This window comes from Rhinopithecus bieti, unplaced genomic scaffold (assembly GCF_001698545.2).
Source record: "Rhinopithecus bieti isolate Rb0 unplaced genomic scaffold, ASM169854v2 scaffold_52030, whole genome shotgun sequence".
NCBI classification, from domain to species: Eukaryota; Metazoa; Chordata; class Mammalia; order Primates; family Cercopithecidae; genus Rhinopithecus; species Rhinopithecus bieti.
In genome coordinates, this window is record NW_016821228.1 from 1,402,013 (window position 1) to 1,425,692 (window position 23,680).

Sequence of the window (23,680 nt, forward strand, 5' to 3'; positions counted from 1 at the left end):
AAAAAAAAAAAAAAAACAAACAAACAAAAAAAAAAACTACTAAATTGACAAATGACCCAGCACACACATGCACGCGAGCGCACACACACACACACGAGACAGAGAGAGAGAGAGAGAGAGAGAGAGAGAGTGAGTTCCTAGCAATTTGGTCCAAAATATGAGCTAAATGCATCGTACAGAGCAAATGTTCAACAACTCTGTCTAGGTGGGTATCAAGTAGGTAGAGTGGAGGCTACAATTCCACCTTTTTCTTACTAAACTCTAAAGTTTTATCCACCTGAAAGTTTACTACAATATAAGGAGATAATATTCACTTTACCCTGAGTGCTTGGCTCTGAAGAATGATGACCTAGATTTATGCAAAGCTCTTAATTTAACATAGTTCCCTACACGTGAACGAATTAGATTGAATTCCTCTGAGGCATAAAAGAATATGAAAATATTCAACTAGAATATTAGCCACTGATCATCTGAAGGATAGAAACAGCCAAAGAATCAACAACAGAATGATATTCTTCTACCTGAGTCAGCTTTCAGCATTTGGAGTTGGAGTGGCCTCTGTTCCTGGCATTGGTGAGATGTTTGTACTTTGCCATTCTTTCCTGGTATAAAGGACTCAACGCCTTCTATGATTCAGACGATTCCTGGACTCTGCAGTTTGTATGCAGGGGCCATCAAGGACTCTTAGTCTCCCTCACTGCCCTTCTACTTCTCCTTTAGGCCCTTGAATGAAAAGAGCTGGTCTTCTCTCCCGAAAAGTGGAGCTCCAACTTCCATTCACTTATGAACAGGTTATCTTAATTTCTATATCTCCTTTACTGTGGGTAACTATAGTAAATCCCAGCAGAATCACTCTCTTCTAAGAAAATTGCCTTTAGAATCTTAAAGGAGAACAAGCAAAACACTAATCATTTCCAACTGTAGCTGTAATTTCTGAATTACAGCTTTAATAAGTACTGCTCTTTTTATTAGGGAGACCACAAGGTCAATAAACAATGTGTTTAGTTTTCTTCTTAATATAACATTGCCTACTTTTTCCACTAACACTTCATTACTGACCCACCTTACTAACTCTACTAAGCTTACTATATGCACATCCCCCACCTCTCTCTGTCTCTCTCTCTCTCCCCCCGCTTCCCTCCCCTTGGAAAATATGGATAAATATAGATGATGACTATCCAGAATAGCTTCATGTACACTAGTATATAATTCTATGAGAATTTATATCTGAGAAAGTTGCATATTTCCTTGAAATGTATGCCAACAGTTAAAACTGTTTCTAAAAAACACTGGTCCAGTGTCGTGGCTCACACCTGTTATCCAAGCGCTTTGGGGTGCCAAGGTGGGAGAATCACTTGAAGCCAGGAGTTCCACTCCAGCCTGGACAACATATTGAGACCCCATCTCCACAAAAATAAAAAAGAAAAATAAATTAGCTGAGTAGTGGTGTGTGCTCTTAGTTATAGTTACTTGGGAGGTTGGGGCAGGAGGATTGCTTGAGCCCAGGAGTTTGAGGCTACAGTGAGTAAGCTATGATTATGCCACTGCACCATAGCCTGGATGACAGAGTGAAACTGTCTCTAAATAGTAACAATAATAATAATAATAATAATAATAATAATAATTTCTGATGACATGATTAATAAACAATATTGATAATGCAGATACCAATGCATTTTGTATTGTTCATTTTTTAAAAAGCCAAAAAGAAAGTCAGTGTACTTTCTTTAAAATTATGGGGTTGCAAAAACATTATGAGTTAGAGAAAAAAAGTTAATATCCTGGGTCAAAATCAAGAAGATGGGTGAATTTGTTGCTGTACTATTGCCATTTTCAACCACTACTACCAAAAATTACCCATAAAATATTACGTATTATGTTAATGCAGATAATGAATTTTGTATTTCAAGATATAAAAACATATGATGATTGCTTTTCAATGTAATTTGTTAAAATATCAAGATTGAAAAATAGTAGATGGGTTTGCAACTACAAAAGTGTTTTTAAAAGTCGACTTTGAATTGCATAGTTAGCAGACTTAACATTGCATAGTAAATAGATCCTTCAGAGAACAAACAGAATCCTATTACGTCTGACACAATGGAATCAGAAGACTCATTTGAGGCAGAATCTCATTCTTGATGCGCATATCCACATTACTGTCCCCACAAGTTAAGTTTCTGGCCATGCTTTGGTAGAACACACAAAATGTTAAATGTGCATTATGGTCATTTGGTTTTAGAACAGAGTTCATCCTTTGCAAATGAGGAATGGAGACTCAGAACATGCTTGCCACCTGGTGTGCATACAGCTGAATTACAGCTGTATTCAAAAATGTAAAATTTGAAGGCATGGAGGGTAATGTAAATAGAGGATTTACAAAATGCATAACAGGAACACATTTTTAAATTAGTTGGCAATAATCCAAAGTATACAAAGTATTTCTAAAATGGCTCTTACCTTAGATATTTATATTAGTTTGCTAGGGTTGCCATAACAAAATACCACAGACCATACACATGGCTTAAACAAGACAAATTTATTTTCTCACAGTTCTGGAAGTTGGAGGTTCAAGATCAAGGTGCTGGCAGGGTTGGTTTCAAATGATGACTCTCCCACTTAGCTTGCAGATGGCCGTCTTCTTATCATGTCTTCACGTGGTCGTTTCTCTGTCTGAGTGCATCCCTGATATCCCCTCCTCTTCTTATAAAGACATCAGTCATACTGCATTACAGCCCACCCTAATGACCTCATTTTAACTTAATCACCCCTTCAAAGAACTAATCTCTAGTTAGTAGAATATAACTTAACTACATTTATATTCTGAGGGGCTATGATAATTTTGTGATGGAATAATTCAGCCTATGATAGTATTCAATTCTAGATTTGGGGTGGTACATAAAGATCAATATACATCATTCTGGATGTTTTTCAAGACAATACAGCTTTTTCATCATCCATTTCTTGTTAGGGAATCAGTCCAATGGGACTGCACTATGCTTTGTAAGTCTCCACTAACACACGGGATTCCAGGCACAAGGCAGAATCTAAATGTAGTTTTGTGAATGAAAGAATGAAGAGCAAGTGATAAGATTCTTTAAATTGAGCTGGCTAATTTTTTTATTCTCACTGACATCTTCCTCTGCCACTGTCTCCTTCAGCTGCCATTCTCTTTCTATTTTCTGAATCTGATCAAAGAACCTTTTGAAAAGGACCAGGGGCTTAAGGGATCAATGAAAGAGAATTAAATAGCAGATAGAAATATAGCCTTGCTTTACTTAATCAAGTAATATAAACACTGTGGAAAGTATAATCAGAATACATTTGAAAATAAAATTCACTTTCATGATTTTGAAGGCATGGGAGGAGAAGATACAGTAAAAAAGAGTGTGCTGTAGGCTGAGGCAGGCGGATCACGAGGTCAGGAGATCGAGACCATCCTGGCTAACATGGTGAAACCCCGTCTCTACTAAAATACAAAATTAGCCCGGTGTGGTGGCGGGCGCCTGTAGTCCCAGCTACTTGGGAGGCTGAGGCAGGAGAATGGTGTGAACCCGGGAGGCAGAATTGCAATGAGCCGAGATCGCGCCACTGCGCTCTAGCCTGGACAACAGAGCGAGACTCCGTCTCAAAACAAAACAAAACAAAACAAGGCAAAACAAAACAAAAACAGTGTGCTCTTTCATGGGTTGGAGATATTGTCCTCTTTTTTACCTTTGAATTGTATTTTATGTCAAGTTCTTACATGGAAATTTTAATTGACATGTGACAAAAATCAGGGAATAGTGAAATGAAACATATTTTGATTATCACATATGTTTAAAGTGAAGAATATGAGAAATCATATTGTCTATAAATGAGAGATGATTGTAGAGGTAAAGGAATCATTGAAAGTATTTTTATTAGGGAGAAAGAAACAGATGTGATTGGAATGGAATCATAGATACTTCAAAGTGTGTGGAGATATTCTTTTCCTTAGGATGAATGGTAGTCATATGGATGTTCTTTTTCACTCTTTGCAAGTTATATAAATATCATATATATTCACTTCTATGTGTAAAATCTTGTGTGTGTGTGTTTTACTGATTGAATATAGATTAAGTGATCCTAGTACTAGTTCTGGAACAGTCATGACGGAGATGTGAAAACTTTGGCAGATCTTTCATTCTCCCACAAACTTTCTTAAATTAACTTGAGTTGCTGCCTGGGCCTGGGCCGCTGTTTGTCTCTGGAGCACAGGTTGATGCTCTGCACTGCCCATGATTTCTCCTGCGGTTACCAGATCACGGACACTCCCTCCGGTTGCAGCTGGCTCCCCAAGTTTGACCAGAGGAGGTACAGCTCACCCCTTGACTGCTGAGATCCAATGCAGAAACAATCCCTGCTCTTCTCCTCCTCCCATTCCATACAGCACAAATGAGTCCAGCTATACTGTTTCCAAAACTTTGTCAATTTTTGAGAAAGATAATTATAGCACAGAAACTTATGTCTGTCTCTAAGTCACTTCTGCTTTGCTGAGCCCTCAGACCTCAATACAGGAGACCTGCCCTTGCTATACCAGCCCCCTTGCCAGATTACAAGGTCATAGTCTGTAGCAGAAAACAGTTTCAACCTGCCACTTAGGCAGGCATTTTACATTCCTAGAGTCTTTGGAGTCCAGGTTCAAGAAAGAAAGGAATAAAGAGGAAACACAATGACCTTTCCTCCCTCCATCCTCATGTCAGCTTAGGGCATTAGGGAAGAAATGTAGATTCTTCCCCAGGATCTGCGTGTCTCCCTGATGTTTAAGAACTATCCTTTGGGTCAGAGTTCACGCTTTCTCTCAAAGCTGAACAGCTACTCTTTGGCTCAGAAAGGGCAATCTATTCAGAACTGAAAGACATGCCATGATTATAGAAGATACTTCTATTTTTAAAAATATATCTCTAAAACTCTGGACTGCTCAGCATTAAATGACATCACTGGAGCAAATCAATGGTCTAGTTTGAGCCACACTAGTTCTGTTGTTGTCACTCTTCCTCCACGGAGCTCATCCTGCCTTCACATAATTCTTATAGTCTACATGGTCCCAGCTCATGATCCTGTGAGCAGCTGTTCACAGCAGCAGAAGCATCTCTCTATTAACAGCTGTTTGTAGGCACAGCATACTCTCCATTATAACTTTCAAAATAAAAATAAGGCTGGGTGTGGCAGCTCACGCCTGTAATTCCAGTAATTTCAGCCCTTTGGGAGGTCAAGGCAGGCGGATCACTTGAGGTCAGGAGTTCGAGACCAGCCTGGCCAACATGGTGAAATCCCGTCTCTACTAAAAATACAAAAAATTAATCAGGCATGGTGACGTGTGCCTGTAATCTTAGCTACTCGGGAGGTTGAAGCAGGAGAATCCCTTGAACCCAGGAGGCAGAGGTTGCAGTGAGTGGAGATGGTGCCTCTGCACTCCAGCCTGGGTGACAAGAGCGAAACACGGTCTCAAAAAATAAATAAACAAATAAAAATAAAATATGTCTCTAGAGTCATTATAAATTAGAAATACTGCTTTGACTACCAGCATAGAACCTTTCTACGTCATTGCGTGGAAGCCTACACAGGCTTTCTAGCCTCTTTTATGGTCAATTTTCTGTCTGTTTTACTTTTGCAAACTTGACTGATATTTTACTGGGCTTTCTCCAGAAATGGGACCATTGCACTAAAGATGAATTTAAGTTGCTGGACCAATCCCTTTTAGCTTTGAAGTGTGGTAGACTTTTTCCAGCTTCTTTCATGTACATTAAAGTTTCAAATATCACAGGGCAAAGGTCAAGGCTTACTTTCAAGTGGCCCTACGCTCTGTCTTCACAGCCATCTTTATGAGGAGTAACTTCACATGGCAATGAGGCCTAGGAGTAAGAATAGAGCTTTGAGATGATGCCAGAAAGTTTTACATCTCCCTGTCCTCAACATGCTGCAAATATTACTTTCCATTCCTTGTATTACTGGTGACTGAGCTTTTTACTGTGGTCACAGGCAATTTGAGTTTAGGCTTATCTACAACACTGCATTGCAAAGAAAAGCATAAAACAGCTGCAGGCATTTCATCTTATCTCCTTTTTCCTTTTTAATGTTTCTATAATAAGAGCAACAAGATACAACAAAATAGTAAAACAATTGCTGAAATACAGTCGTATGCCTCCACTGCCTAGATTCAGCTCTTGGCTGGCTGAGTGTGGTGGTGTACTGACAGATTCCTGTCATACTGGCTAATACAGGAAATGCTGCAAGGAAAGGAGGCTACTGTCATTTCTGCTCAGGCCCTTTATTATCCAGCTCTCTCATTCGACAACCCTGCTCTGACAGTCATGAAATACAAGACACACCCATCTCCTCACGGACGTTAGTGCCCTGTGGAGGATAGGCAATAGATAAGAGATGATTGGAGGCTTGTTGCAGTGGCTCATGCCTGTAATCCCAGCAGTTTGGGAGGTCCAGGTGAGTGGATCACTTGAGGTCAGGAATTTGAGACCAATCTGGCCAACGTGACGAAACCCCGTCACTACTGAAAATACAAATATTAGGCGGGTGCAGTGGCAGGCGCCTGTAATTCCAGCTACTTGGGAGGCTGAGGCAGGAGAATCGCTTGAACCCAGGAGGCGGAGTTTGCAGTAAGCCAAGATTGCGCCACTGCACTCCAGTCTGGGCGACAGAGTGAGGCTCCATCTCAAACGAAAAAAAAAAAAAAGAGCGAGAGAGATGACTGTAGTGCTGGCCAGTGTGTTATGCCAGGCATCTACGTGGTGCTGGAGTGGGAAATGTAGAGAATGATTAGTGTGCAGCAAAAGAGAGGATCACTGGGCTGAGCTCTGGAGATTGGCCTAAAGTTAGAAAGCCACAGGGGTGGGAATAAAGAATTTCAAGCTGAGTGAGCAAATTCACACTCAAAGTGAAAACAATTCACTACCCCTGTAGAGCATGGGATGGAGAGGGAGATACATTTTGGAAACTGCTGACAAAGCAGCTGAACTGTAGAATGCATCTTGCTTGGGAATCAAAGAAGAGAAGAGTTGTAATAGGTGATGAGTGCTTTTCGTTGATTGTGTCCTGCACACCTACCCCACCGCTGCACAATTCATAGGCTGAAGCACCAACCTATAATGTGATGGGTTTTTAGAAGTAATTGCATTTAGGTAAAGTCATGAGGGTAGAGCCCCAGTGACATGATTAGTGCCATTATAAGAAGAGATACCAGAGAGCTCTGTCTTTCTCTCTCCTACCCCCTGGTCCCCTGCCCCTCTTCCCCCACCATTCCTCCCTTTCCCTCTTATAGGGAAATCACAGTAAATCACTTGTCTATTAAATACATTACAGTGCTGAAAATCTTATTAGAGAGATTCTTTCCTTCTAAATATTTTAGATGTTGTAATCATCTTTTATTTAAAAATGGCAAAATTGGCCGGGCACGGTGGCTTATGCCTGTAATCCCAGCACTTTGAGAAGTCGAGATGGGTGGATCACCTGAGGTCAGGAGTTCAAGACCAACCTGGTCAACATGGCGAAACCCCGTCTCTACCAAAAATACAAAAAAAAAAAAAAAAAAAGGCTGGGCATGATGGCGGGCACCTGTAATCCCAGCTACTTGAGAGGCTGAGGCAGGAAAATCGCTTGAACTGGGGAGGCAGAGGTTGCAGTGAGCTGAGATATCCCACTGCACTCCAGCCTGGGCAAGAGAGCAAGACTGTCTCAAAAAAAAAAAAAAAAAACCAGCGAAGTTGGGGGTAGATAAAAGGTTGCCAGAGTCAACAATAAATGGAGAGGAATAACCAGCAAAACAGTAGGGAGATAAAAAGTAGAAAGCAATGCTCTGTGATGGTAGTAACATGACAATAAAGACAATATTGGAATATATTATGGTGTAATATAATAACACAGTACAATGTAACTTCATATAATGCAATATAATATAAAATGGATTAGCTTGACCTTCAATAAAAATTCCTGTTATATATAAAATTTTGGACAAAGAAAAATCAAACTTGAAAATTTATTATCAGACTTATTATAACTATTGTGCACATTTTATTTTAAATATTTAAAAAAGGAAGCAAATTGATGACTTACTGTAATACAATAGTGTGCATACTTTATTTAAAAGTTTTCATTTGTGTCCCAGGGCCAGTATATATTTAAGTTAAATTCAGACATTGTTAATAGTTTTATTCAGTTACCTATAAATAATTTCAATAAATGCAGATGGAAATCATATATCCAACATTAATGTTTCTTTGCTGTTTGAGATTCTGATTATAAAGTTAGGAAAGTGGACTGTACATTTAGAGAGATTTTGAATCATCGGGATTGAAATCAAAATGTCTCTGGAATCAAAGCATTTCAGTTATAAGAATGAGTGAATTCTACTCGGATTTTCACTGCTGAAATGTAAAGACGAAGAAGCATGCACAATTTCACACAATCAAGCTAATTAGAATCAGTAACGTCTAATATTTTCAAGTATTTCCTCTCAAAGTAAATTGTTTCAAGTCTTTTGGTTAAAATATATTAGAATATCTTTGTAGTAAAAATTATCTTCTGCTAAAATTTGGGTTTAAAATTTCTAATGCAACCTACTTTATATTTACAAAATTGTTCAGAAATCATAATAGCATTGACATTAATCTGATACATTGTGATACTTTTTAAACTGATTCAGATAAATTCATATATAAATTTCAAAGTGATTGAAAGCGTCCATATAGAATGATGATATCATTTGCATGTGCTGATGTAGAAATTATCACACTTCGTTTATAGTTCCCTGTGTAATATGCTTGTACCTGTGGGTGTAAATGAATGATTTGCTGCATAACTTATCTACTCAACTTTTACTTTGATGTTTCTCATTTATTTAAGGAATGGAAACTCTTTAGGCCTCTTTGTAAAATTAACTTTTAGGGGACTAGGTTCCTGAAATTATAAATAAACTATTTTCACTTCAAAATGTACAATGGTCCTTACTCATTCATGCGTCTCAGGTTTTACTGATGAGATTAATTATTTTGCTATCATTTCTTTTGATCACATGAAATTAAGGTATATATAAAAGCAATATTTGTACAACTAAGTCATTTTGTTTCATTTCTGTTGTCTTTTATGTGATGCTGCCATCTTGTGGCCATTTGATCAATATTAAAAATTATATTTCTGGCTAGTTTATCAGAATGTCCCCCAAAGCATTCTAGCATGTATCGTCAACATCCTGGACGATATTTGCTCTAATAAGTACTATCCTGCTAATTATCTCAGTATATAAGCCATACAGTTATTTGTGGCATCTGAAAGTTTTAGGTAAATTACCCGAGAAAATGTTATTTTAATGTTCAATTTTACATAAATTGACATTAACATTTGTCTTAGAAAAGAAGGAATCAATTTTAAATACTGTTTTACACAAATATATTTCATAGTGTTTATCCTATCATGTGCCTGTGAACAATAAAGTTATTTTATCAACAAGTTAAACAATTTCACATTTTAGAATGGACATAAGGTAAAGATAAATTGTATCAAGAACTGAAGATACGTTTTCTTGTCATTATTACATACTCTAGGTTACAGAGTATTTAAAATATGTCATTACATTTTATAATTGTCTTAGAACCTATAGTTTGAAAATAGTTCAATTTTTTTGATTAAGCCTTATTATACTGGTTGAGATTTTCTCATTTTTCTTCTATATTAAAATCAAAATATTAAAGCAGAGCATTGTTATTATGCAAAACACATTTTCTGCATCGCAGATGGGAATCTTTCTTTTAGACTTTTATTTTAGCTTCAGTGGTACATTTGCAGGTTTGTTGTGTAGAGAAATTGTGTGTCACAGGTGTTTTGTGTACAGATTATTTCATCACCTAGGTAATAAGCATAGTATCCAACACGTAGTTTTTTGATCTTCTCCCTCCTCCCAACCTGCAGTAGGCCCTGGTGCCTGTTGTTCTGTTCTTCATGTCTGTGTGTTCACAATGTTTAGCTCCCACTTGTAAGTGAGAATGCATGGTATTTGCTTTTCTGTCCCTGCATTAATTCGTTTAGGATAATGGCCTCCAGCTCCATCCATGTTGTTTCAAAGGACATGATCTCATTCTTTTTGTCATGGCTACATAGTATTCCATTGTGTAATGGAAGGGAACATTAAGGATAGTGGATGAGAACTCTACTCTTGTGCCTGATCCTGCCACCACGTAAGATTTTGTCCAGTTAGCTTTGAATTTTGCCTGTCCATGACCAACTTTCAATTTGCATGGGCTTTCAATCACTCACATTCTCTTCCTGTCAATTGTTAGAGCTTCACGTCTTTCCACTGCAGTGAAGGCCAGCCTTCTTAGCCTTCTGGTTTTTCCTAATGGATGGAATTTGTTAGAAGCAATGAGAATAGTTTTATCACATTGCTCAAAATATTTTCACAGTTTTCTGCTTTTCATTCAGTCAAATATGCGTCTTAAACCCAAAAATATGTATTTCTAAAAGCAACATATAGTAGAGTTAATCATCATCATGAACATAATTTTAATAGATGATCATACGTCACCAGATAGGAATTGGTACAGTTTCCCATAGAAATTTGAGAGCAAATAAAAAGAAATTAGAAATTAATTGCTAAATATAGATTTAGTTCCAGATATACATATACATATATCATGACTCATTATGGAGCAACCTTTTTTTCTGTAAAATAGGCAAGAACACACTTAAAAATACTGATTTGAGGTGGAATATAAACATATTAAGAAGAGTTTTAGTGGTCAGGCACGGTGGCTTGTGCCTGTAATCCCGGCACTTTGGGAGGCTGAAGCAGGCAGATCACCCGAGATCAGGAGTTTGAGACCAGCCTGGCCAACATGGTGAAACCCCGTCTCCACTAAAAATACAAAAATTAGCCAGGCATAGTGGTGCATGCCTATAATCCCAGCTACTTGGAAGACTGAGGGAAGAGAATCAATTGAACGGGTGGCGGAGGTTTTAGTGAGCCAAGATCATGACACTGTATTTCAGCCAGTGTAACACAGCAAGACTCCATCTCATAGTCCTGCATATTCACATTAAAATTATTCTGAAAGCAACATTTCTCCAATTTCTGCTATCCAAGTTCAACTTGAAGAAATGTTTAATTTATCCCTGATCATAAAATGGTGTGAGCAGACACCTGTCATGCTCATTCCCACATTGTTATCCTCCTGCTCTTGGAAAGGAGCCAGGTCACCTTTCCCAATTGCCTTATGATTATACAAAACCAGGTAGCTAACAATGAGTAGTGGGTTATGAATGGTCGGCTTGTCACATTTCTGGTCTGAACATTTAATTCCAGCATCGGGGCTGTCCAGTACTTATTTTCCCTGCTGCCATTGATCCAGGCAGCAACAAATTCCAGATGTTGCAACTATAGGAAATTGTAGTCTCTACTCACTTGAATCATTGCATTGAAGCTGGAAGGTCTGAATCTATGACTTATTGCCTGGGCTAAAGAAGATTTTGAATGTGCCCAAAACAAACCTTTGTTGGGTTAAGCCACTGAGATCTGGGGAGTATTTTCTTTTTATAACATAATGTGGCCTGTGCTGACTCATACAAGGGACTGAAAAGTTCAAATATTAATGCTTATAATGCTCATATTTTCTTAACTTTTCTTTATACAATTTGTCACTACTTTACATTTAGATAAGGTGATCCTGTTCTCTTCTCTCCACCCAGAATTTAGCACAAAATATGATGTATTAGGTTCTTCCTACTCAGTTGCCATGTGATTTGCTCATTAATCACAAGTGCCAGTTGGGAACATCAGAAAATAAGGAAACACAGACTTTGAGAGAATCAAAAGACATACACAAAAGACCTAGACGGTAAGAATGACCATTTTTGAAAAGAAGCTGAAATCCAAAACTACCCCTCTTTTTCCTTAAATTGCTTTCCCAGAGGTCCTGGAGCGCGTTTCCCATGCCCAGTGCCCACGATGAGAAGCTTTGGTCCTGTGATTACTCACGATTACTGTTTTTCTCTTTCAGTATGTCCCAGTAACTTCTGAAAGAACTTTGCGTAACCAACAAGAGTGGTAGGTTTATCTTGGTCTTGTATATGTTCCCAGGAGTTCTTGAGACCTAATCTGGCCTCACCGTGAGCTGTTAATGTAAAAAAGTAATTATAAGCTCTTGTTTTTAATATACTATTAAATTTTGGAGTCTACACATATAAGTCTGTAAGTATAGACTTATTAGAGCTGATATCAGTAGAAGAATGCCATGAGAGTATGAAGAGATGGTGCTGTTTAATTAAAATATTAAACTGGGGCTGGATGCGGTGGCTCATGCCTGTAATCCCAGCACTTTGAGAGGCCAAGGCGGATGAATCACCTGAGGTCAGGAGTTCGAGACCAGCTTGGCCAACATGGTGAAACCCTGTCTGTACTAAAAATACAAAAATTAGCTGGGCATGGTGGTGCACACCTGTAATCCCAGCTACTCGGGAAGCTGACGCAGGAGAATCTCTTGAATCCAGGAGGCAGGGGTTGCAGTGAGCTGAGATTGCACCACTGCACTCCAGCCTGGGGGAGAGAGAAAGACTCTCTCTCTCAAAAAAAAAAAAAAAAAAAAAAAAAAAAAAAAAATTCCCCTGGGTAAGTTACTTAGTCATGGTGATCATGTTTTGTCACAAGTAAACTTGTAGCGTAATATACATTGCTGGCATCATGCCATGACTCTTGTGTTGTGCAATTCCAAGGGCTACCTATCACCCTGGGTTCTATGTTAGTGAACATTCACATTCTATTCACTTTCACATCTTGAATAGTAGGCTATGGGGTTGTGCCATATGGCTGTAAACGCTAGGCACAGAGAAGGTATTTGATTATAATAACTCTTTGTTTCTTCATGTTTTGGTAGGCTTTATTTGAGGGGAGTAGCTATTATCCTTTTTATCATTTGGTGGAAGTAGAATTCTATTAGGGTTACATTAATGTTGTCTATGCAAATAAAAAAGTTGGCTCAAGTTTTCTGCCAACAAGTGTCAGTTGGGAATTTTTTTATTGTGTTCCAATTGTTTTCAAGTTAATCACGATAATAGCTAATACTTATATAACACTTAATGTGCACCAGGTGCTGTTTGAAGATATCGATGTATAATAATTCAAGAGCTACATAGTGTTATTTCTACTTCTTAGGCTGAGAGAAACACAAAGAGGTTAATTAACTTTTCTAGAATCACAGAGAACATGAGGGTTTGAGATGTCATTTAAACAGGTGATCCAGCCCCAACATGTTTCCCCCTAAGCATAGAAGTTTAGAAGTTACCCTGCTTCTGAAATATTTTTCTTGCTATCTCTATTCCCTTTTGCAAGCCTTTTGCTTTTATAAGGTAGTGTTAAAAATTTGACTGTAAGGACTCAAGTTAATTGATGAGTTTCTCTGAAATGATTAATAAGCTGGTTATTCTACCCACACCAACAGGTATATATTAATATGATTAAGGAATATAACAATTAGTATATGATAAATAGTTTATGAGATTAAATTTAATCATTTAAAAGTTAAAACATAGAAAAAAGAACATAATCTCAGGCTTTCACATTGATTTTTATGTTTCTGTAACTACCTGTTTTTATAAACAGAATGTATTGTTTATCTGTGCTTCTAAAATCTAGTCTAATCATATGACAATCTTCTACCAATATGATGTCTGAACTCTTAATAGTGGCATATCTTTGCTTTCAGAGTTTGCTTTTATGACCTGTAAGAGAGCATTATGAAGAGAAGCAAATTTGGTGCAGAAGGAATCGCTTGCCCACTTGTAACCCAGAGAAAATAATCAGGAAAGGCTCACAGTGGGCTACTCTCCATACCCTGAAGAAGAGTCAGACCCCACTCCCATCTCAGAGTTGGCATTCTTGAGGTGTGCTCTGTTTTGGAGAAAGAAGGTTTGAGGAGAAGAGTGAGACAGGAACCTGACCTCTGTGCAGTATTCAATTTCTTGGGCTCTAGTGGAGCCTTTTAAAAGAAAAGTGTTAAAGTCAGAAAGGAAAGAAACACTGCATAAGAAATCTCCAAGAGCTTGAGCATAAACAGGTTGCCTTTGTGTCCAGATTAAAACAGCTACATTAAGTCAGGACCCAAACCACTGAGTTTGCAAGCAGGAAAAAAAAAAAAAATGATGTACCAGCTAAGGCAGTCAGGCAGGAAGAATTTCCTCTTACTTAGCTTTCTTGTTCCCTTTACATCTTCAGTTTGATTGGGTGAGGCCCACCCACGTGAGGGAGGGCAATCTGCTTTACTCATTGTACTGATTCAAATGTTCTTCTCATACAGAAACATTCTCACAGGCACCCAGGACGCTGTTTGACCAAATATCTGGGAACTGCATCCCAATGCAGCCTAAAATTAAGATCTGCTCTGGAACTTGGAAGATGGGGGCTTTGGGAATATCTGTTTAGAACAGTCTTCAGCTAGACACTGAGGCTTACATTCTGATGGCACATTGTCGTGGAAATGATGGTGCCCAGGAGTGACTTCCAAGACATCAGATTTTGACAAGGAGGAATTCAAAACAGGAGAGGAAGGCATCATGGATGACTGTGGAATGTTTTCGGAAAGCAAGTGAAGCACGCGTTTGACAGATTCACAGGCATGGTTGAGGACTGGTACGCCACAGACTACTATGAAGTCTTGTTTTCTTCTCTAATAGCAGAACTTTGATTTGTGGAGTCATGCTGCTATCCAGAATAAAAGATTATATTCCTTATCCTCCTTGAAGCTAAGTGTGGCCACATCACTAAATTCTGGAAACTAAAATCTAGAGAGATAAGATTTATGAGACATCTGGAAATGCTATAAAAGGAATTCATTCATTTAATAGCAGGTTTTTGAAGTTTATTCTTTTGTCCTGAGAAATAAACATCAGGGCAGGAGCTTCAGCAGCCATGTTGAAACATGGGGTGACTTTCAGAATGGAAGTCAAATACTGACTCTGAGCAGGAACTCAGGTTCCCAAGTCTCCTATTAATGTAATGTATTTGACCTATATTTCTTGAACTACCTATCCCTGGGATACAGAATACATGAGGAATAAGGATTCTTTTACACAAGTGAGTACATATAATCTTTACTGACACTTTGCTGTAAGGGGGATGCTGGAATTCCTAATGCAACGGTTGGAGAAGAAAGAAAGAATCAATCAGATTAATAAAAAATGTTTGTATTCACAGCCTGAGGAAGCACTCCAGTTTTTTGACCGTTAGTTTTATAAACAATAGAGTACAAATCACAAAACCAGCTTGAAGGCAAGAGTTATTCAATAATCATGCAAACAGTAATAACCGAGAATATTCTATAAGTAATGTCTGTGTAAACATGCAGGTTTATTCAAGGAATAGGTAAAACTTAGTACCTACTCTCAGAAATATACTTTTGTGCAGAAGAAGGGTATGAATATTAAGAAAAATGTAATAAGTGATTTTAAACAATTTTTTTTTTTTGAGACAGAGTCTCACTCTGTTGCCCAGGCTGGAGTGCTGTGGTGCGATCTCAGCTCACTGCAACTTCCACCTCCCAGGTTCAAGCAATTCTCCTCCCTCAGCTTCTCGGGTAGCTGGGATTACAGGCACATGCCACTATGCCTAGCTAATTTTTGTATCCTTAGTAGAGACGGGGGCCAGGTCTTGAACTCCTGACCTCAGGTTATCCACCCGCCTTGGCCTCCCAAAGTGCTGGGATTACAGGCGTGAGCCACCGTGCCCAGCCTAAAACAATTTTTAAGTGCCTTCAGTATACAGAGAAAGAATTTAGCATTATAATAATTGAATATTTCAAGTTTTGAGACATATGCTGAAAATATCCTTTATATAAATGCAGAGCGCGTGATGTACCCTTGGCTTGTCTTCCTGATTTTATTAGTTAGTCATTCACACACACACATACACACACACACACACACACACACATTAATTTATACAATTATATATATTATATACATATATACATAATATATAATGTATATGTATAATATATACATTAATTTATATAATGTGTGTGTGTGTGTATGTGTAAAGAGTTGGCTCATGGGATGATGGACGCAAGCTGGAGACCCAGGAGAGCCTCTGATGTAGTTCCAGCCTGAAAACTGGCAGTTTCAAGACACAAGAAGAGGCTATGTTTCGGTTTGAGTTTGAAAGCAGGAAAAAAAATGATGTACCAGCTAAGGCAGTCAGGCAGGAAGAATTTCCTCTTACTTAGCTTTCTTGTTCCCTTTACATCTTCAGTTCGGTTGGGTGAGGCCTGCCCACATGAGGGAGGACAATCTGCTTTACTCATTGTACTGATTCAAATGTTCTTCTCATACAGAAAATCCTCTCAGGCACCCAGGACAATGTTTGGCCAAATATCTGGGCACCCCATGGCCCAGTTAAGTTAACACATGAAATTAACCAACCGTCTGACGTTGTCCAATCTGTGCAGATCCCTGGTTATACATAAACCAGGATCCATTAAGAATTCATGAAACAGGCTGTGATACTTGCCTTGGCCCGCTCTGAGGTATTATTGGTATTACATAGTCAGTTGATGTAGTATCTTTGCATTTACTCTGCAGACTTGCATGATCCATGCTCTTTAGAGTACGTCATTCAGCACTGCTCCTGCCTTCGTGTGCCTGCACTTCACACACACATTTTTTTTTTGTCAATCGCCTTCTCAGCACTTCCAATTGCACAGATCAGTAAGCAGAAAAAGAAGGCAGGGAAATGAACCAAATCAGGGGACAAGTCAGGCTATAAGGTCAAGAATGATGTTAGAAACTGACATGGGTAGTTTATCACCAGATCACCAGATCCTCAAAACCACCTACAAAGGAAAACTCTAAAGATATTGATTCAGAGCCAAGATAAATAATGTGATGTATATAGATAAATTCTTTATAGGGCTGGGTGTGGTGGCTCATGACTGTAATCCCAGCACTTTGGGAGGTCGAGGTGGGCAGATCACTTGAGGTCAAGAGTTCCAGACCAGCCTGGCCAACATGGCAAAACCCCATCTTTACTAAAAAATACAAAAATTATCCTGGTGTGGTGGTGTGTGCCTGTAATCTCAGCTACTCGGGAGGCTGAGGCATGAGAATCACCTGAACTTGGGAGGCAGAGCCTGCAGTGAGCCGAGATCATGCCACTGCACTCCAGTCTAAGCAACAGAGCAAGACTCAGTCCCAAATAATAATGATAATGATAAATAAATGATTTATAATTATTATAGGAAAAATATGGGAGAAATGGGATTTAATGACTGCATACTACCAGACAAGATATGGAGTAAAATATATACTTAATAAGGTTCAGTTCACCAATAGATTATAATGAACAGAGTAGGATTTTCGTTGTTTTTATCCTCTTTTACTCTTTTTTTTTTTTTTTAAATACAACCCACTTCCCCTTACTTTAAGAATATTATATTATTGACTGAGGAGGGTGTATGAAGGAATACTGGACTAGGAATCAGAAGACATAGGTTCCATTTCTGCCACGGAATTCCTGTAGGTACTCAGTCTTGCCAGTTTAGCATTTTTCCATTTATATATTGTCATTTGCAAAGTGAAACAATTAGACTAGGACGAGGTTTCTCAGACCCGGACTGCGTCAGAATCGGAAAAGAAGCTTTTTTCCACAGTAGTGCAGATCTTTGAAATTCGCCAAAGGCATTTTAACTCTATAAATATTAAATGGAGTCCACGGATTTATTTTTTAATTTGATGATGGGAAATCCGATTTCTTAATCATGTTTGACAGTCCTAGAAGGAACGATTTATACAATATGCTAATTTCCTGACTTTCTATGAAATAGAATTTACTATAAAATAATTGGAAAAAAGGAACTGGTTTGATTCCTAAATACTAGCATCCATCCTAGAATTGATTAGGGCCAGAATAGGGAAGTCCTAACTTCATCAGACTTGTACCTTTGAACTTGCTGAAGAAGAATCTGTAGGAAAGGCATCAACTCATGTTGCTCAATGATTAGTCTATACATTTTTAAAAGTCATAGAAAATGAAGAGAGGGACTTGTAACATGTATATACAGATGAGAACCATAGGTCTTAAGAGTAGAATTGTTGAGAAATGATAATCTCCAGAATGATTTGAGAATTTTGAGTAATTCTGTCTATCTGGTTTTCTCCATTTTATTTGTATTTTATTTATTTATCTTATTTATTTATTTATTTTTGAGCAGAGTCTGCGGCTCCCCTGTCGGCCCAGGCTGGAGTGCAGTGCCCCCAATCTCAGCTCCACTGCAAGCTCCGGCCCCCCCAGGTTCACGCAATTCTCCTGCCTCAGGGCCGCTCTCGAGTAGCTGGACTACAGGCGTTCCGCCCACCCACGCCTGGCTAATTTTTTTGTGTTTTAGTTAGAGATTGGGGTTTGCACCGTGTTCCGCCAGCGATGGTCTTGACTCCTGTTACCTCATTGATCTGCCCGTCCTCGGCGCTCCCCAAAAGTGACTGGGATTACAGGCGTGAGCCACCACGCCTGGAATGTTTTCTCCATTTTTTAAAGAAACTTCTAGGCCTCAATAAATGTCTGTTACACGAGTTACCACATTAACCGAAAACAGGAAACAAGAAAATATTGCATCTTCTATTTGTGGACAATAATATTTAAGGGATGGTCAATGTTGGAATTTTTCTAATTGTACTTATAATCGCATTTGACATGGTAAAACAAATAGTGATTCAGAAAATTAAAATCCAGAATAGCTCCATACCTACTGTGTGCCAGGGAATGTCCAAGGCACTGAGGATATATGAATTAGTATGACTTCATCCCTATACTCAAAGAATCAGCATTTGAATGGAGAGGTGATAGTAGTAATGTTCACATAAGTGTAAAGGTTGGAAGCACACACCCAATTCTATGCATTTACAGACACTCTCCAGGAATGCATGAAGTTTCCTGGGGAGGAGACACCTGAACTGAATCTCAGAGGGTGAATAAGAGTTAGGTGAATAAAATTTAATGCAAAGGCTTAGGGAAAATAGTGTCAGGAAAGGCAGCCCTGGAAAGGCAGGAAAATGAGACTTGGTGTATACAGGAAACCATACACAATGTGTGGGGTTTGCTTTAGTATGAAAGCTTAAAATTAAGAATGATTTCTCCACATTGTAGCAGTCTAGGAGATCTGTATAGAATGATAAGCAAATGTGTGCATGTCCATGCAGCCACACACAGTGCTGGGAGCATGTTACCCGCCACTTCTCATGCTTGGGTGAAATAAACTATCTTTGTAATCTGCTCAGTATTGCTCTTGGTCCAATATTAGGAGGGGAAGTGACTCAGCTAAAGATTTTTAAAATAAATAAGTGCATAGTTTCCCTGAAATTTCTCTTTCCTTAAGTAATTTTTTTATGTTTTATCTCCTACCTCCACTTGTAACAATAATCAATATTGCAGTAGGCCACTCTCATTCCCCAGTTTTCACTCTTGCTTTCGGAAAAGTATTTTGAAAGACAGTTCTTCTGATTTTGCAGACTCTAAATCTTCAGTAAATTTGCAAGTAACTACTAAAGTACCAGTAGTAAGAATGGCCATAGTTGCCATTCCGAGGTTCTGATATCAGGGCTATCATCACTCGTGGTCGCTCTAGGCAAGAAGAGTAGCGTAAGGAAGGACCATGAAAATCTAAGTCTGTGGTAACCTGGAACTCACTTCTGCTTTCACACAAGTGGCTTTGCTCTCACACAAAAAACCAAATCTTTATCGAGGTAATACACTTTCTCTTGTTCTTTTCCTTTTGATTTTGATTTTGTGCTTGGCAAGCCCAGATAAGAAACCCAGCATGTACGATCTAGACAAAATATTATTGAAGGCTTAGTATTGCATTTAATTCCTTGGTAGCCAGACTATAATTAAGAATGTATACTTTGCAATTTAAATATCAGAAAAACTCCCCAAACTGATGGAGGAGATGATTTTTTTTTTCATGCACATGTGATATAACAGAAGCTTAAAGAAGTGAAGGGTCATTCTTCACTCTCTGCTTCTGGTTCACCACTGATATGGTTTGGATCTGTGTCCCCACCCAAATCTCACCTTGAATTGTAATAATCCCTACTTGTCAAAGGCAGGACTAGGTGGAGATAATTGAATCCTGGGGGCAGTTTTCCACCATGCTGTTCTCGTGATAGTGAGTGAGTTCTCATGGGATCTGATGGTTTTATAAGGGGCTTCTCTCTTTGCTCAGCACTCATTTCTCTCTCCTGCCATGATATGAAGAGGGACATGTTTACTTCCCTTTCTCTCCTAAGTTTCCTGAGGCCTCCCCAGTCCTACAGAACTGTGAGTCAATTAAATGTTTCCTTTATAAATTACCCAGTGTATCAGTTCGTTTTTACATTGCTGACCAAGACATACCAGAGGCTGGGTAATTTATAAAGAAAACAAGGTTTACTGGACTCGCAGTTCCATGTGGCTGGGGAGGCCTCACAGTCATGGCAGAAGGTGAAAGGCATGTCTTACATGGTAGCAAGCAAGAGAGAATGAGAACCAAGTGGAAGGGGCAACCCCTTATAAAACCATCAGACCTTATGAGACTTATTCATTACCACAAAAACAGTATGGAGGAAACCACCCCTATGATTCAATTATCTCCCGCTGGGTCTCTCCCACACATGTGGGAATTATGGGAGTACAATTCAAGATTATATTTGGGTGGGGGGTGAGAAAAGACTAATACAACCACTGCCAGTTTCCAGGGAGAGATTGCCCAGAGGCAAGCTTGCAAGATGCATACTTGTTATTCTTGGGTTTCTACCTTTTTTCTTACCCAGATACAAAATAGGAGATAAGTTTGAAGGAAGTCTGAAGATTCTGTTCATTTCTTTCCTTGGGTTTTCTTATATCTCTGCTTTTGGTAACACTCTTAGCCCTTTAATGTCACTAAAGCCAAAGGTTAGTTCTAGACAAGAGCTGGCCCTGGTCAAAATAACGGAAAATCAAAGATGAAAATAAAACTTAGGTACTGTAAAATCTCAAATGCCACAATCGCTAGCAAAAGAAGTATCTTCTAACTTAAGATTCCCAGTCCTGTGACTCAATGTTGTGGTGAAGGTAAAATAGATGATGTAGGTTTATTCACAGTTCCATGGGGGATATTTTGATCTACACTTCAAACAACATTCTTCTAGTGTGTATAGGCAGAGCTGTTGGCAGTTTCATGAGTACTCTTTTGTCCTCCTTATTGTCTGATCTTAATAGCTCCAAAGACCTGACAGATGACAGATGAGGCAGGTTTGACCATATCGCACCTAAGTCACTTGATGTTAAGAAACTAAATGAACTCCAGAGATATGTCATTTAATTTGGCAGTCTGAGACACTGGGTTGTTGAGCTATTAGGCCCTGTGCTCAATCATACCTATGGGGCTTTTCCAAATTTCAGAGATTTTTTTCTCCTTCACTTCCCCATGTTTTTTTTTCCTAGGAGGGTTGCTGACCACCTTCAGATCCTTCCAGGGCTGTGATACATTTATGAAATATATACAAACCCTCGGGGACATTAGAATGAGAAGACTGAACCCCTGAGCTCTATTGCCAAGTTCAGAGTCCTGTCTAGTCATCTAGTTCTCTGATCACTAAGCTACTATCAGTATTATTTGATTTGTAAAAGTTGGAAGACATGTCAGAAAGTTGTAAAAAGGGTTTCATCATTTTGGGTGAAAATTTCTAAGCAAATTAATGAATACATTATTTCTAAGTATTGCAATACTTAACAAGAGAAAAATGATCACTGGGAGCTAACATGAGTTCACGAAGCATAAGACCAGCCAAATTCAAGTTATTACCAGAGTTACATAACCAAGCAGGTGGATGAAGTAAATGTTAAGAATATACATGCATGTCACATTTTCAAAATGTGTAAAGTCAGAAACATTGGAAAAATTTAAGCTGAATGATGATACCAGTCCGAAAGATTTGCATCTCAAGGAAAGACTTTTAAAAAAATTTCTAAAACGTCATTTCTTTTGTCTAAGTTATTAGTTCTCAGTTAGGTATATGGATAGTCGATGGATACATAAATTGGGAAATATAGGAGAAGATGTTATAGGAGTACAAACAGAAGCATTTTACCCAAAGTAAGAATGGAAATAATGAACACTTATAAGAGTAGTTTCATCAGCTGATTACTGAGCTATCAAAACAACAATACCTACAGAATGGAACATTTTCCAATTATTGCTGTGTCATTAAATCTGACCAGGGGACTTAGAAAACAATGATGCCTAGACATAAGGATCACTTTATTCATCTTTGGTCCCTAACCTCCATGATATTGAATTGCAAGAGCCACGGTTAGTAGCAGATACTGCCGACTTCCGGATCACAACATTGGTTCTGTTTTTATTGTGTTTCTAGACACTTGCAATGTAGTCTTATATTTTAAATAAGCACATTTTAAAAAAATTATTTTTTAATTCACACATAAAATTGTAATATCAATAGTGTGCATGTTTGAAATATGTGTACATTGTGGAATGGTAAAATCTAACATAAACATTACCTCACATATTTATTACTTTTTGTGGTGAGAACAGTCAAGATCTACACTCCTAGCAAATTTCAGTACAATCCGCCGTTATTAACTATAATCACCGTGTTGTTCATTGCATCTCTTGAATTTATTCCTCCTAACTGAAATTTTTTATCCTTTGACCAATACCACCTTCCACCCCATGACCCCAGCCCTGGCAACACTTTTTCTACTTTCTGCTGCTATGGGTGCAACTTTTTTAGATTCCTTCAAGTCAGATACATTGAAAGAGAGAGTAAATTACCAGAGGCAGCAATGGGAAGGAAAAAGGAAGTAGATCAAAGTGTACATGAGGGCTATGGTTAACAATATTGTATTGTATTTTGAAAATTTGCAAAAAGAAGAGATGTTAAGTGCTCTTACTACACACAGACACACACACACACACACACACACACACACAAAGGTAAATATAAAAGGTGATGGATAGGGTAATTTGCTTGACTGTAGTAATTATTTTTCCTTCATATGTATATGAGAACATTATGTTGTACAATTTAAATATACACAGTAAAAAAGAAATGCACTTTTGTCTGATATATGGGAACAAGAGCATGCATTTATTAAGTACATTATAAGGATGAAGATATTTAAAACTATCTCAAAAGCTATTCTTACCTGAAATCTATTAGTCTTTCCACAGTTTCCATGAGGATATGTTTATGATAGCTTTTCACTATGTCAAGCTTACTTTATATAATACTGACTGTGGTATTTCTTCTCCAGTGGCATATTTATTTATCCTGTTGTTAAAATAACAAAGTATTAAAATTGGTTCTTTGTTACAGTTTTATCTCCTCACTTTGTCATTATATTTAAACTAAACTTTTTGTGTAGTTCATAATAAAAGTGTTATTTTTTTCTTTTCTCTTGGGGCCTAAATTATTTTCTTTATTTCTTGCTTCATTTGCAACTTTTGCTTTCCCATTCCCTGGAAATACAAAACAAAGTTTTAAAAGTATTTGTTGAGGAATCGCCATACTGTTTTCCATAATGGTTGAACTAGTTTACAATCCCACCAACAGTGTAAAAGTGTTCCTATTTCTCCACATCCTCTCCAGCACCTGTTGTTTTCTGACTTTTTAATGATTGCCATTCTAACTG